Source organism: Nothobranchius furzeri, chromosome 8 (assembly GCF_043380555.1).
Source record: "Nothobranchius furzeri strain GRZ-AD chromosome 8, NfurGRZ-RIMD1, whole genome shotgun sequence".
Taxonomy (NCBI): Eukaryota; Metazoa; Chordata; class Actinopteri; order Cyprinodontiformes; family Nothobranchiidae; genus Nothobranchius; species Nothobranchius furzeri.
In genome coordinates, this window is record NC_091748.1 from 37,727,311 (window position 1) to 37,743,096 (window position 15,786).

The following is a 15,786-nucleotide window of genomic DNA, read 5'->3' on the forward strand; positions in this document are numbered from 1 at the left end:
ACACCAGAAACCGTGAACGGCCTCCTCGTCCACACCTCACCCTGACTCAGCATCCCCTCTGAGCCCAGCATTACACGTCTCACCACTAGGAGATACTCTATCTTTACCACACTGGTGATGTGATGTTCAGTCTCGGGCAAATCGGAGGCTGTTTGTGGAAGTTACAGTCAAACGTAAGGTCACAGCGTCACGCCAGAATTCGCCATGGCATCAAAGCCCCTCCCTTTCTGAAAAGCTAGCAGATCTGAATGGTCATTACAACATCATGAAGATAGTGCATGACCTTAGTGTCATGGTGACTAAATTAGAGGGGACAAATATGGGCATTTCACCATAAAACAGTAGACTTCCTGTAGTCAGGGGGCGGGGCTTAGGTGATGTCTGCTGTCCACATTGTCACTGTCTTCAGATGTTGTCAGTGATCACACAGACAAAGTTTGAAACTGATCTGATCATGCACATGGGAGTTATTCAGTCAAGTAATTTTGAGGCTTAGCCACGCCCACACCTTTATACTTATTTAAAATCCGACGGTTGAATTTTTTCCTCTATGTCTTAATACTATATAGCAGGAGTTTGAAGGTTATCGGTGGAAAGGGCGACGAGACATCATTCTCCTAATAACGTGTGCGAAAACCACTAAATCGAGTACTTGGACCAAAATGGCCGACCTCCTGTGCGACATTGCGCTTGGCTCCAAGAGACTTTTTTGTAGGTCCTGAGACACTACATTAATGTGCCAAATTTCGTGATCCTCAGTCAAAGCATGGCTTGGGGCTGACAGTTTTAATGGTCCTAGGGGGCGCTATTTCATTAAATAGGCCACGCCCACAAACTTCAGCTGTGCAGTTCTATTAGGGGTCAGAGTAAGATCACTCATCAGAAATTGTGTGGCGATGTCACAATGATTGAAGAAATGAGAGACAATCGTATTTCCATGGAGTGATGGCGAATTTCGCCATGCTCCCAAAGCCCCGCCTTTATTCAAAACCTGCCAGTACTATAGACCAAGTGACCTCAACTTGTCTGCTGCTATTTGCCAGTGATTTCTGGTGATTGGTTAAAAGGAGTCCAATAGGGAGCTGTGAAAAAAAAGAGTGGCGTGGCGACAGGTCAAAGTTTGAGGCTTAGCCACGCCCAAACCTTTATACTTATTTAAAATCCGACAGTTGAATTTTTTCCCCTTTGTCTTAAGAGTACATAGCAGAATTTTGAAGGCGATTGGTGAAAAGAGCGACGGAGCATCACTCTCCAAACAACGTGTGCAAAAACCACTAAATCGAGTACTTGGACCAAAATGGCCGACTTCCTGTGCGACTTTGCAATTAGCTCCAAGAGACTTTTTTGTAGGTCCTGAGACACCACATAAGTGTGTAAAATTTCGTAATCCTCAGTCAAAGCAGGGCTTGGGGCAGACAGTTTTAATGGTCCTAGGGGGCGCTATTTGAGAAAATAGGCCACGCCCACCGGATGTTCACATCAGATTCTTTTGGGGGCTGGACTAGGATCACTCCCAAGAAGTGTCGTGGCGATATCTCTAGAAATGACGAAATGGGAGGCAAACGTAAGGCCTAAGCGGTACGCCTGACTTCGCCGCACCGCCACAGCCCCGCCTTCTGCAGAAAACTCCCATAAAGTGACGCCAAGCAACCCCAACTTGTCTTCAGTTACCTGCTACAAATCTGGGATGATTATTTGAAAGGGCGAATTAAGGAAAATTTCCCAGTAAAACTTGACCTTTTAAGTCCTGAGGGGGCGGGGCTTATGTGACATCATCAATCGACCATTCATTTGTCTTTGGGGGGCGATGACAATTGTCCATAGAAAGTTACTTTAACTGTAGTCCTTTCATTTATGAAATTATAGCAATTTGAATTTTTTTGGCGAGTGCTCGAACTTTGAGGCCTGGCCCCGCCCCTTCAGTATTCACGAAAAGTCAATTTTATTTTCTCATTTTAATCGTCCATCGCTTCTGTTTGATCGTACACTATTTTTGAGACGATAGTGCAAAAAATGACCAAACTGTTCAACCAAATATAGACCCTAGAAATGGCCAAAACGGGGTCAAAATGGCCACTTTAGTCCAAAATGGCCGACTTCCTGTTTGATATTGACCATGGGTGCAAGAGGCTTTTCTGTGCGTATTGTTGAGTTCTACAAGTGTACCAAATTTCATCACTCTACTATGAAAAAAGGTCAAAGCGGAGGGGTATTTTTAATTTTCCAGGGGGCGCTGTCGAAACATTTTTTTACCAACTTTCACATTGCCAGCGAAATACGTAAATTTCACGCACTTTCTGTATTGGGCCAGAGTTTGGTGACTTTTTGGATATGCTAAGACCCCCTAAAGGCCACCCAAAGACGCGGAAGAAAAAAAAAGAAAAATAATAAATAATAATTAAAGCTGCAAGCAGCGTCGTTCGGCCCTCGCAGCTCCGCGCCGCTCCGGCCTGGCCGGCAGCCCGGGGCACCAGGGCATGTCTGGCAGAACAGAAACGTCAATCATCCCGTCACCGGAAACAGCAAATGGCCTCCTAGTCCGCACCTCACCCTGACTAAGCATCCCCTCTGAGCTCACCATTAAATTGAATTGTAAGGTTACGGCATACTCAAGAATTCGCCATGGCATCAAAGCCCCTCCCTTTCTGGAAAGCTATCAGATTTGAATGGCCATTACAGCATCATGAAGACAGTGCATGACCTAGGTGTCATGTTGACTAAATTGGAGGGGACAAATATGGGCATTTCAGCATAAAATAATAACTTCCTTTAGTCAGGGGGCGGGGCTTAGATGATGTCAGCTGTCCACATTGTCATTGTTTACAGATATGGTCAATGATCACACAGACAAAGTTCGAAAAAGATCTGATCATGCACATGGGAGTTATTAAGTCAAGTAATGGCGACAGGTCAAAGTTTTTTAGAGTCTTAGCCACGCCCACACCTTTCAACTTTTGAAAAATCCGACGGTTGAATTTTTTCCCCTATGCCTTAAGAGTATATAGCAGAAGTTTGAAGGCGATTGGTGAAAAGGGCGACGGAGCATCACTCTCCAAACAACGTGTGCGAAAACCACTAAATCGCGTACTTGGACCAAAATGGCCGACTTCCTGTGCAATTTTGTGCTTGGCTCCAAGAGACTTTTTTGTAGGCCCTGGGACACCACATTAGTGTACCAAATTTCGTAATCCTCAGTCAAAGCATGGCTTGGGGCTATTAGTTTAAATGGTCCTAGGGGGCGCTATTTCAGAAATTAGGCCACGCCCACATATTTCAGCTGTCTATGTCTCTTTGGGGTCAGACTAGGATCACTCACCAGAAGTTTCGTAATGATATCACGATAAATGAAGAAATGAGAGGCAAACGTATTTCCATGGCGTGATGGCGATTTTCGCCATGCTCCCAAAGCCCTGCCTTTTTTTGAAACCTTCCAGTACTGGAGACCAAGTGACCTCAAGTTGTCTACTGCTATTTGCCAGAGACTCCTGCTGATTGGGTAAAAGGAGTCCAGTAGGGAGCTGTGAAAAAAAGAGTGGCGCGGCGACAGGTCAAAGTTTGAGGCTTAGCCACGCCCACACCTTTCAACTTTTGAAAAATCCGACGGTTGAATTTTTTCCTCTATGTCTTAAGAGCAGATGGCAGAAGTTTGAAGGAGATTGGTGAAAATGGCGACGGAGCATCACTCTCCAAACAACGTGTGCGAAAACCACTAAATTGCGTACTTGGACCAAAATGGCCGACTTCCTGTGCAACTTTGCACTTGGCTCCAAGAGACTTTTTTGTAGGTCCTGAGACACCACATTAGTGTACCAAATTTCGTACTCCTCAGTCAAAGCATGGCTTGGGGCTGACAGTTTTAATGGTCCTAGGGGGCGCTATTTCAGAAAATAGGCCACGCCCACCGGATGTTCACATCAGATCTTTTGAGGGGCCGGACTAGGATCACTCACAACAAGTTTCGTGACGATATCTTTAGAAATGACGAAATGGAAGGCAAACGTAAGGCCATGGCGGTACGCCTGACTTCGCCGCGCCGCCACAGCCCCACCTTCTGCCGAAAACTCCCATAAAGTGACGCCAAGCAACCTCCACTTGTCTTGAGTTAACAGCTACAAGATTGTGGTGATTAAGTGAAATGGGGCAATTTGGGACCTTTCACAGTAAAACTTGACCTTTTTGGTCCTGAGGGGGCGGGGCTTGTGTGATGTCATCATCCGACCATTCAATTTACTTTGTGGCTGGATGACGAATGACCACAGAAAGTTTGGTAATTCTATTCCTTTCAGTTATGAAGTTATAGCAATTTAAAATTTTTTGGCGAGTAGTCAAACTTCGAGGCCTGGCCCCGCCCCTTCAACATATACAAAAACTCAGAATCCTTGTCTCATTTTGTTCGCCCATTCCTTCTGAGCAATTTTACACAAGTTTTGAGACGATCGTGCGAAAAATGATCGAGCAATCCAATCAGAAACGGACCCTAAAAACGGCAAAAACGGCTACAAATCGCCATTTCAACCCAAAATGGCCGACTTCCTGTTTGATATTGACCATGCTTGCAAGAGACTTTTCTGTGCGGACTGGTGAGTACTACAAGTGTACCAAATTTCATAACTGTACAATAAACTAAGCTTTATGGAGAGGGGTTTTTTTCACTTTGTAGGGGGCGCTGTTCAGCCATTTTCTTTGAGATTTTTTTGGGACCTTTAAAATATCAAAATTTTCACTAGGCCTGACAAGTTTGCAAAATATTGTGAGTTTTGGGGTATGTTAAGGTCCCCAAAAAGCCGTTCAAAGGGGGCACGGAATAACAAAAAAAGAATTAAAGCTGCAAGCAGCGTCGTTCGGCCCTCGCAGCTCCGCGCCGCTCCGGCCTGGCCGGCAGCCCGGGGCACCAGGGCACGTCCGCAGAACACAAACGTCGACCACCCCAACACCAGAAACTGCTAACGGCCACCTTGTCCGCAACTCACCCTGACTCAGCATCCCCTTTGAGCCCACCATTATATTTTATGTCTCACCACTAGGGAATCCTCTATCTTTACCACACTGGTGGTGTGATGACAGTGACCAACTTTAATGCTATTCTGACCATGTTTTTTAAAGTTATCGAAGGATAACGTTATCTAGGTGGCGCTGTGACCAACTACAGAAAAGTCCCATTGAGGTCAGCTTTGGTGACATTATATAACATTCACCAACCGTTTGTGCCTCATTGGCTAAAGGGCATGATTGTTCATTGCCATATTCAGTTTCGGGCAAATCGGAGGCCGTTTGTGGAAGTTACAGTCAAATGTAAGGTCATGGCGTCACGCCAGCATTCACCATGACATCAAAGCCCCTCCCTTTCTGGAAAGCTATCAGATCTGAATGGTCTTTAAAACATCATGAAGACACTGTATGACCTGAGTGTCATTTTCATTAAATTAGAGGGGACAAATATGGGCATTTCACCATAAAACAATAGACTTCCTGTTGTCAGGGGGCGGGGCTTAGGTGATGTCAGCTGTCCACATTGTCTTTGTCTTGAGATGTGGTCAGTGATCACACAGACAAAGTTTGAATTAGATCTGATCATGCACATGGGAGTTATTAAGTCAAGTAATGTCATGGCGAAAGGTCAAAGTTTGAGGCTTAGCCACGCCCACACCTTTATACTTATTTAAAATCCGACGGTTGAATTTTTTCCCCTTTGACTTAAAAGTACATAGCATAAGTTTGAAGGTGATCGGTGTAAAGGGCAACGGGCCATCAATGTCCAAACAACGTGTGCGAAAACCACTAAATCGAGTACTTGGACCAAAATGGCCGACCTCCTGTGAGAAATTGCGCTTGGCTCCAAGAGACTTTTTTGTAGGGCCAGAGACCCTACATGAGTGTACCAATTTTCGTAATCCTCAGTCAAACCTTGTCTTGGGGCTGACAGTTTTAATGGTCCTAGGGGGCGCTAATACAGAAAATAGGCCACGCCCACAAACTTAAGCTGACCTTTTCTATTGGGGGTCAGACTAGGATCACTCACAACAATGGTCGAGGTGATATCACGATAAATGAAGAAATGAGAGGCAAACGTATTTCCATGGCGTGATGGCGAATTTCGCCATGCTCCCAAAGCCCCGCCTTTTTTCAAAACCTTCCAGTACTGGAGACCAAGTGACCTCAACTTGCCTGCTGCTATTTACCAGAGATTCCTGGTGATTGGGTAAAAGGAGTCCAATAAGGAGCTGTGAAAAAAAGAGTGGCGTGGCGAAAGGTCAAAGTTTGAGGCTTAGCCACGCCCACACCTTTATACTTATTTAAAATCCGACGGTTGAATTTTTTCCTCTATGTCTTAAGACTATATAGCAGAAGTTTGAAAGTGATTGGTGAAAAGGGCGACGGAGTATCACTCTCCAAACAACGTGTGTGAAAACCACTAAATCGCGCACTTGGACCAAAATGGCCGACTTCCTGTGCGACTTTGCACTTGGCTTCAAGAGACTTTTTTGTAGGTCCTGAGACACCACATTAGTGTACCAAATTTCGTAATCCTCAGTCAAAGCATGGCTTGGGGCTGACAGTTTTAATGGTCCTAGGGGGCGCTATTTCAGAAAATAGGCCACGCCCACCAGATGTTCACATCAGATCTTTTGGGGGGCCGGACTAGGATCACTCACAAGAAGTTTCGTGACGATATCTTTGGAAATGACGAAATGGGAGGCAAACGTAAGGCCAAGGCGGTACGCCTGAATTCGCCGCGCCGCCACAGCCCCGCCCTCTGCCGAAAACTCCCATAAAGTGACGCCAAGCAACCCCCACTTGTCTTGAATTACCAGCTATAAATTTGTGGTGATTAAGTGAAATGGGGCAATTTGGGACCTTTCACAGTAAAACTTGATCTTTTTGGTCCTGAGGGGGCGGGGCTTGTGTGATGTCATCATCCGACCATTCAATTTACTTTGTGGGTGGATGACGAATGACCACAGAAAGTTTGGTAACTCTATTCCATTCAGTTATGAAGTTATAGCAATTTAAATATTTTTGGCGAGTAGTCAAACTTCGAGGCCTGGCTCCGCCCCTTCAACATATACGAAAACTCAGAATCCTTATCTCATTTTGTTCGCCCATCCCTTCTGAGCAATTTTACACAATTTTTGAGACGATCGTGCGAAAAATGATCGAGCAATCCAATCAGAAACGGACCCTAAAAACGGCAAAAACGGCAAAAAATCGCCATTTCAACCCAAAATGGCCGACTTCCTGTTTGATATTGACCATGGTTGCAAGAGACTTTTCTGTGCGGACTGTTGAGTACTACAAGTGTACCAAATTTCATAACTGTACGATAAACTAAGCTTTATGGAGAGGGTTTTTTTTCACTTTGTAGGGGGCGCTGTTCAGCCATTTTCTTTGCGATTTTTTTGGGACCTTTAAAATATCAAATTTTTCACCAGGCCTGACAAGTGTGCAAAATATTGTGAGTTTTGGGGTATGTTAAGGTCCCCAAAAAGCCGTTCAAAGGGGCACGAGAATAATAAAAAAAAAGAAAGAATAATAAACAGAGCAAAAACAAGAGGCCTTCGCAGCGCTTTCGCTGCTCGGGCCTAATAATCAGAGCAAAAACAAGAGGCCTTCGCAGCGCTTTCGCTGCTCGGGCCTAATAATAAACGGAGCAGATACAATAGGCCTTCGCAGCGCTTCGCTGCTCGGGCCTAATTAAAGCTGCAAGCAGCGTCGTTCGGCCCTCGCAGCGAAGCTGCTCGCCCTCCTTCCGCACCCCCTCCGCTCCATCCCCGACGCTCTCCAAACCCAGCTCCGCGCTTCTCCATCCTGTCCGGCAGCCGGGGGCACCAGGGCACGTCTGGCAGAACAGAAAGTCAACCACCCCGACACCAGAAACCGTGAACGGCCTCCTCGTCCACACCTCACCCTGACTCAGCATCCCCTCTGAGCCCACCATTACACGTCTCACCACTAGGAGATACTCTATCTTTACCACACTGGTGATGTGATGTTCAGTCTCGGGCAAATCGGAGGCTGTTTGTGGAAGTTACAGTCAAACGTAAGGTCACAGCGTCACGCCAGAATTCGCCATTGTATCAAATCCCCTCCCTTCCTGAAAAGCTAGCAGATCTGATTTGTCATTACAACATCATGAAGACAGTGCATGACCTTAGTGTCATGTTCACTAAATTAGGGGGGACAAATATGGGCATTTCACCATGAAAAAATCGACTTCCTGTAGTCAGGGGGCGGGGCTTAGGTGATGTCAGCTGTCCACATTGTCATTGTCTTGAGATGTGGTCAATGATCACACAGACACAGTTTGATATAGATCTGATCATGCACATGGGAGTTTTTAAGTCAAGGAATGTAATGGCGAAAGGTCAAAGTTTGAGGCTTAGCCACGCCCACACCTTTATACTTATTTGAAATCCGATGGTTGAATTTTTTCCCCTTTGTCTTAAGAGTATGTAGCAGAAGTTTGAAGGCGATTGGTGAAAAGGGCGATGGTGCAACACTCTCCAAACAACGTGTGCGAAAACCACTAAATCGAGTACTTGGACCAAAATGGCCGACTTCCTGTGCGACTTTGCACTTTGCTCCAAGAGACTTTTTTGTAGGTCCTGAGACACCACATTAGTGTGCCAAATTTCGTGTTCCTCAGTGAAAGCATGGCTTGGGGCTGACAGTTTTAATGGTCCTAGGGGGCGTTATTTCAGAAAATAGGCCACGCCCACAAACTTCAGCTGTCCATTTCTATTAGGGGTCAGAGTAGGATCACTCATCAGAAATTGTGTGGCGATGTCACAATGATTGAAGAAATGAGAGACAAACGTATTTCCATGGCATGATGGCAAACTTCGCCATACTCCCAAAGCCCCGCCTTTATTCGAAACCTGCCAGTACTATAGACCAAGTGACCTCAACTTGTCTGCTGCTATTTGCCAGTGATTGCTGGTGATTGAGTAAAAGGAGTCCAATAGGGAGCTGTGAAAAAAAGAGTGGCGTGGCGACAAGTCAAAGTTTGAGGCTTAGCCACGCCCACACCTTTATACTTATTTAAAATCCGATGGTTGAATTTTTTCTTCTATGTCTTAAGAGTGTATAGCAGATGTTTGAAGGTGATTGGTGAAAAGGGTGATGGAGCATCACTCTCCAAACTACGTGTGCGAAAACCACTAAATCGAGTACTTGGACCAAAATGGCCGACTTCCTGTGCGACTTTGCACTTGGCTCCAAGAGACTTTTTTGTAGGTCCTGAGACACCACATTAGTGTACCAAATCTCGTACTCCTCAGTCAAAGCATGGCTTGGGGCTGACAGTTTTAATGGTCCTAGGGGGCGCTATTTCAGAAAATAGGCCACGCCCACCAGATGTTCACATCAGATTCTTTTGGGGGCCGGACTAGGATCACTCCCAAGAAGTGTCGTGGCGATATCTCTAGAAATGACAAAATGGGAGGCAAACGTAAGGCCACGTCGGTACGCCTGACTTCGCCGCGCCGCCACAGCCCCGCCTTCTGCAGAAAACTCCCATAAAGTGACGCCAAGAAACCCCAACTTGTCTTCAGTTACCTGCTACAAATTTGGGATGATTATTTGAAAGGGCGATTTTTTGAAAAATTCCCAGTAAAACTTGACCTTTTAAGTCCTGAGGGGGCGGGGCTTATGTGACATCATCAATCGAACATTCATTTGTCTTCGGGGGGCGATGCCGATTGTCTATAGAAAGTTACTTTAACTGTAATTCTTTCATTTATGAAATTATAGCAATTTGAATTTTTTTGGCGAGTGCTCGAACTTTGAGGCCTGGCCCCGCCCCTTCAGTATTTACGAAAAGTCAATTTTATTGTCTCATTTTAATCGTCCATCGCTTCTGTTCGATAGCACACTATTTTTGAGACGATCGTGCGAAAAATGACCAAACTGTTCAACCAAATATAGACCCTAGAAATGGCCAAAACGTCTAAAAATCGCCATTTCAACCCAAAATGGCCGACTTCCTGTTTGATATTGACCATGGTTGCAAGAGACTTTTCTGTGCGGACTGTTGAGTACTACAAGTAAACCAAATTTCATAACTGTACGATAAATTAAGCTTAATGGAGAGGGGTATTTTTCACTTTCTAGAGGGCGCTGTTCAGCCACTTTTTTATGAACTTTCACATTGCCACTGAAATACGTAAATTTCACGCACTTTCTATATTGGGCCAGAATTTGGTGAGTTTTTGGATATGCTAAGACCCCCTAAAGGCCACCCAAAGACGCGGAAGAAAAAAAAAATAATAATTAAAGCTGCAAGCAGCGTCGTTCGGCCCTCGCAGCTCCGCGCCGCTCCGGCCTGGCCGGCAGCCCGGGGCACCAGGGCACGTCCGCAGAACACAAACGTCGACCACCCCAACACCAGAAACTGCTAACGGCCACCTTGTCCGCAACTCACCCTGACTCAGCATCCCCTTTGAGCCCACCATTATATTTTATGTCTCACCACTAGGGAATCCTCTATCTTTACCACACTGGTGGTGTGATGACAGTGACCAACTTTAATGCTATTCTGACCATGTTTTTTAAAGTTATCGAAGGATAACGTTATCTAGGTGGCGCTGTGACCAACTACAGAAAAGTCCCATTGAGGTCAGCTTTGGTGACATTATATAACATTCACCAACCGTTTGTGCCTCATTGGCTAAAGGGCATGATTGTTCATTGCCATATTCAGTTTCGGGCAAATCGGAGGCCGTTTGTGGAAGTTACAGTCAAATGTAAGGTCATGGCGTCACGCCAGCATTCACCATGGCATCAAAGCCCCTCCCTTTCTGGAAAGCTATCAGATCTGAATGGTCTTTAAAACATCATGAAGACACTGTATGACCTGAGTGTCATTTTCATTAAATTAGAGGGGACAAATATGGGCATTTCACCATAAAACAATAGACTTCCTGTTGTCAGGGGGCGGGGCTTAGGTGATGTCAGCTGTCCACATTGTCGTTGTCTTGAGATGTGGTCAGTGATCACACAGACAAAGTTTGAATTAGATCTGATCATGCACATGGGAGTTATTAAGTCAAGTAATGTCATGGCGAAAGGTCAAAGTTTGAGGCTTAGCCACGCCCACACCTTTATACTTATTTAAAATCCGACGGTTGAATTTTTTCCCCTTTGACTTAAAAGTACATAGCATAAGTTTGAAGGTGATCGGTGTAAAGGGCAACGGGCCATCAATGTCCAAACAACGTGTGCGAAAACCACTAAATCGAGTACTTGGACCAAAATGGCCGACCTCCTGTGCGAAATTGCGCTTGGCTCCAAGAGACTTTTTTTTAGGGCCAGAGACCCTACATGAGTGTACCAATTTTCGTAATCCTCAGTCAAACCTTGTCTTGGGGCTGACAGTTTTAATGGTCCTAGGGGGCGCTATTTCAGAATATAGGCCACGCCCACAAATCTCAGATGCCCATTTCTATTGGGGGTCAGACTAGGATCACTCACCAGACATTTTGTGGCGATGTCACGATAATTGAAGAAATGAGAGGCAAACGTATTGCCATGGCGTGATGGCGAATTTCGCCATGCTCCCAAAGCCCCGCCTTTTTTCAAAACCTGCCAGTACTGTAGACCAAGTGACCTCAACTTGTCAGCTGCTATTTACCAGAGATTCCAGGTGATTGGGTAAAAGGAGTCCAATAGGGAGCTGTGAAAAAGAGTGGCGTGGCGAAAGGTCAAAGTTTGAGGCTTAGCCACGCCCACACCTTTATACTTATTTAAAATCCGACGGTTGAATTTTTTCCTCTATGTCTTAAGAGTATATAGCAGAAGCTCGAAGGCGATTGGTGAAAAGGGCGACGGAGCATCACTCTCCAAACAACGTGTGTGAAAACCACTAAATCGAGTACTTGGACCAAAATGGCCGACTTCCTGTGCGACTTTGCACTTGGCTCCAAGAGACTTTTTTGTAGGTCCTGAGACACCACATTAGTGTACCAAATTTCGTAATCCTCAGTCAAAGCATGGCTTGGGGCTGACAGTTTTAATGGTCCTAGGGGGCGCTAATACAGAAAATAGGCCACGCCCACAAACTTCAGCTGTCCAGTTATATTAGGGGTCAGAGTAGGATCACTCATCAGAAATTGTGTGGCAATGTCACAATGATTGAAGAAATGAGAGACAAACGTATTTCCATGGCGTGATGGTGAATTTCGCCATGCTCCCAAAGCTCCGCCTTTATTCGAAACCTGCCAGTACTATAGACCAAGTGACCTTAACTTGTCTGCTGCTATTTGCCACTGTTTGGTGGTGATTGGATAAAAGGAGTCCAATAGGGAGCTGTGAAAAAAAGAGTGGCGTGGCGACAGGTCAGAGTTTGAGGCTTAGCCACGCCCACACCTCTATACTTATTTAAAATCCGACGGTTGAATTTTTTCATCTATGTCTTAAGAGTATATAGCAGAAGTGTGAAGGCGATTGGTGAAAAGGGCGATGGAGCTTCACTCTCCAAACAACGTGTGCGAAAACCACTAAATCGCGCACTTGGACCAAAATGGCCGACTTCCTGTGCGACTTTGCACTTGGCTCCAAGAGACTTTTTTGTAGGTCCTGAGACACCACATTAGTGTACCACATTTCGTAATCCTCAGTCAAAGCATGGCTTGGGGCTGTCAGTTTTAATGGTCCTAGGGGGCGCTATTTCAGAAAATAGACCACGCCCACCGGAATTTCACATCAGATTTTTTTGGGGGCCGGACTAGGATCACTCACAAGAAGTTTCGTGGCGATATCTCTAGAAATGACGAAATGGGAGGCAAACGTAAGGCCTAAGCGGTACGCCTGAGTTCGCCGCGCCGCCACAGCCCCGCCTTCTCCAGAAAACTCCCATAAAGTGACGCCAAGCAACCCCAACTTGTCTTCAGTTACCTGATACAAATTTAGGATGATTATTCGAAAGGGCGAATTTTGGAAAATTTCCTAGTAAAACTTGACCTTTTAAGTCCTGAAGGGGCGGGGCTTATGTGACATCATCAATCGACCATTCATTTGTCTTCGGGGGGCGATGATGATTGTCCATAGAAAGTTACTTTATCTGTAATTCTTTCATTTATGAAATTATAGCAATTTGAATTTTTTTGGCGAGTGCTCGAACTTTGAGGCCTGGTCCCGCCCCTTCAGTATTTACGAAAAGTCAATTTTATTGTCTCATTTTAATCGTCCGTCGCTTCTGTTCGATCGCACACTATTTTTGAGACGATCGTGCGAAAAATGACCAAACTGTTCAACCAAATATAGACCCAAGAAATGGCCGAAACAGGGTCAAAATGGCCACTTTAGTCCAAAATGGCCGACTTCCTGTTTGATATTGACCATGGATGCAAGAGGCTTTTCTGTGCATATTGTTGAGTTCTACAAGTGTACCAAATTTCATAACTGTACGATAAACTAAGCTTTATGGAGAGGGGTATTTTTCACTTTCTAGGGGGCGCTGTTCAGCCATTTTTTTATGAACTTTCACATCGCCAGTGAAATACGTAAATTTCACGCACTTTCTATATTGGGCCAGAATTTGGTGACTTTTTGGATATGCTAAGACCCCCTAAAGGCCAGTCAAAGACGCGGAAGAAAAAAGAAAGAAAGAAAGAAAGCGTAATAATAAACGGAGCAGATACAATAGGCCTTCGCAGCTTCACTGCTCGGGCCTAATTAAAGCTGCAAGCAGCGTCGTTCGGCCCTCGCAGCTCCGCGCCGCTCCGGCCTGGCCAGCAGCCCGGGGCACCAGGGCACGTCCGCAGAACACAAACGTCGACCACCCCAACACCAGAAACTGCTAACGGCCACCTTGTCCGCACCTCACCCTGACTCAGCATCCCCTTTGAGCCCTCCATTATATTTTATGTCTCACCACTAGGGAATCCTCTATCTTTACCACACTGGTGGTGTGATGACAGTGACCAACTTTAATGCTATTCTGACCATGTTTTTTAAAGTTATCGAAGGATAACGTTATCTAGGTGGCGCTGTGACCAACTACAGAAAAGTCCCATTGAGGTCAGCTTTGGTGACATTATATAACATTCACCAACCGTTTGTGCCTCATTGGCTAAAGGGCATGATTGTTCATTGCCATATTCAGTTTCGGGCAAATCGGAGGCCGTTTGTGGAAGTTACAGTCAAATGTAAGGTCATGGCGTCACGCCAGCATTCACCATGGCATCAAAACCCCTCCCTTTCTGGAAAGCTATCAGATCTGAATTGTCATTAAAACATCATGAAGACACTGTATGACCTGAGTGTCATTTTCACTAAATTAGAGGGGACAAATATGGGCATTTCACCATAAAACAATAGACTTCCTGTTGTCAGGGGGCGGGGCTTAGGTGATGTCAGCTGTCCACATTGTCGTTGTCTTGAGATGTGGTCAGTGATCACACAGACAAAGTTTGAATTAGATCTGATCATGCACATGGGAGTTATTAAGTCAAGTAATGTCATGGCGAAAGGTCAAAGTTTGAGGCTTAGCCACGCCCACACCTTTATACTTATTTAAAATCCGACGGTTGAATTTTTTCCCCTTTGACTTAAAAGTACATAGCATAAGTTTGAAGGTGATCGGTGTAAAGGGCGATGGTCCATCAATGTCCAAACAACGTGTGCGAAAACCACTAAATCGAGTACTTGGACCAAAATGGCCGACCTCCTGTGCGAAATTGCGCTTGGCTCCAAGAGACTTTTTTGTAGGTCCAGAGACCCTACATGAGTGTACCAATTTTCGTAATCCTCAGTCAAACCTTGTCTTGGGGCTGACAGTTTTAATGGTCCTAGGGGGCGCTATTTCAGAATATAGGCCACGCCCACAAATCTCAGCTGCCCAATTCTATTGGGGGTCAGACTAGGATCACTCACCAGACATTTTGTGGCGATGTCACGATAATTGAAGAAATGAGAGGCAAACGTATTGCCATGGCGTGATGGCGAATTTCACCATGCTCCCAAAGCCCCGCCTTTTTTCAAAACCTGCCAGTACTGTAGACCAAGTGACCTCAACTTGTCAGCTGCTATTTGCCAGAGATTGCTGGTGATTGGGTAAAAGGAGTCCAATAGGGAGCTGTGAAAAAAAGAGTGGCGTGGCGACAGGTCAAAGTTTGAGGCTTAGCCACGCCCACACCTTTATACTTATTTAAAATCCGACGGTTGAATTTTTTACTTTATGTCTTAAGAGTATATAGAAGAAGTTTGAAGGCGATTGGTGAAAAGGGCGATGGAGCATCACTGTCAAAACAACGTGTGCGAAAACCAGTAAATCGCGTACTTGGACCAAAATCGCCGACTTCCTGTGCAACTTTGCACTAGGCTCCAAGAGACTTTTTTGTAGGTCCTGCGACACCACATTAGTGTACCAAATTTCGTAATCCTCAGTCAAAGCATGGCTTGGGGCTGACAGTTTTAATGATCCTAGGTGGCGCTATTTCATAAAATAGGCCACGCCCACCGGATGTTCACATCAAATTTTTTGGGGGGCCGGACTAGGATCACTCCCAAGAGGTTTTGTGGCGATATCTCAAGAAATGATGAAATGGGAGGCAAACGTAAGGCCACATCGGTACGCCTGACTTCGCCGCACCGCCACAGCCCCGCCTTCTGGAGAAAACTCCCATAAAGTGACGCCAAGCAATCCCACCTTGTCTTCAGTTACCTGCTACAAATATGGGGTGATTAGTTGAAAGGGCGAATTTTGGACAATTTCCCAGTAAAAACTTGACCTTTTAAGGCCTGAGGGGGCGGGGCTTATGTGATATCATCAATCAACCATTCATTTGT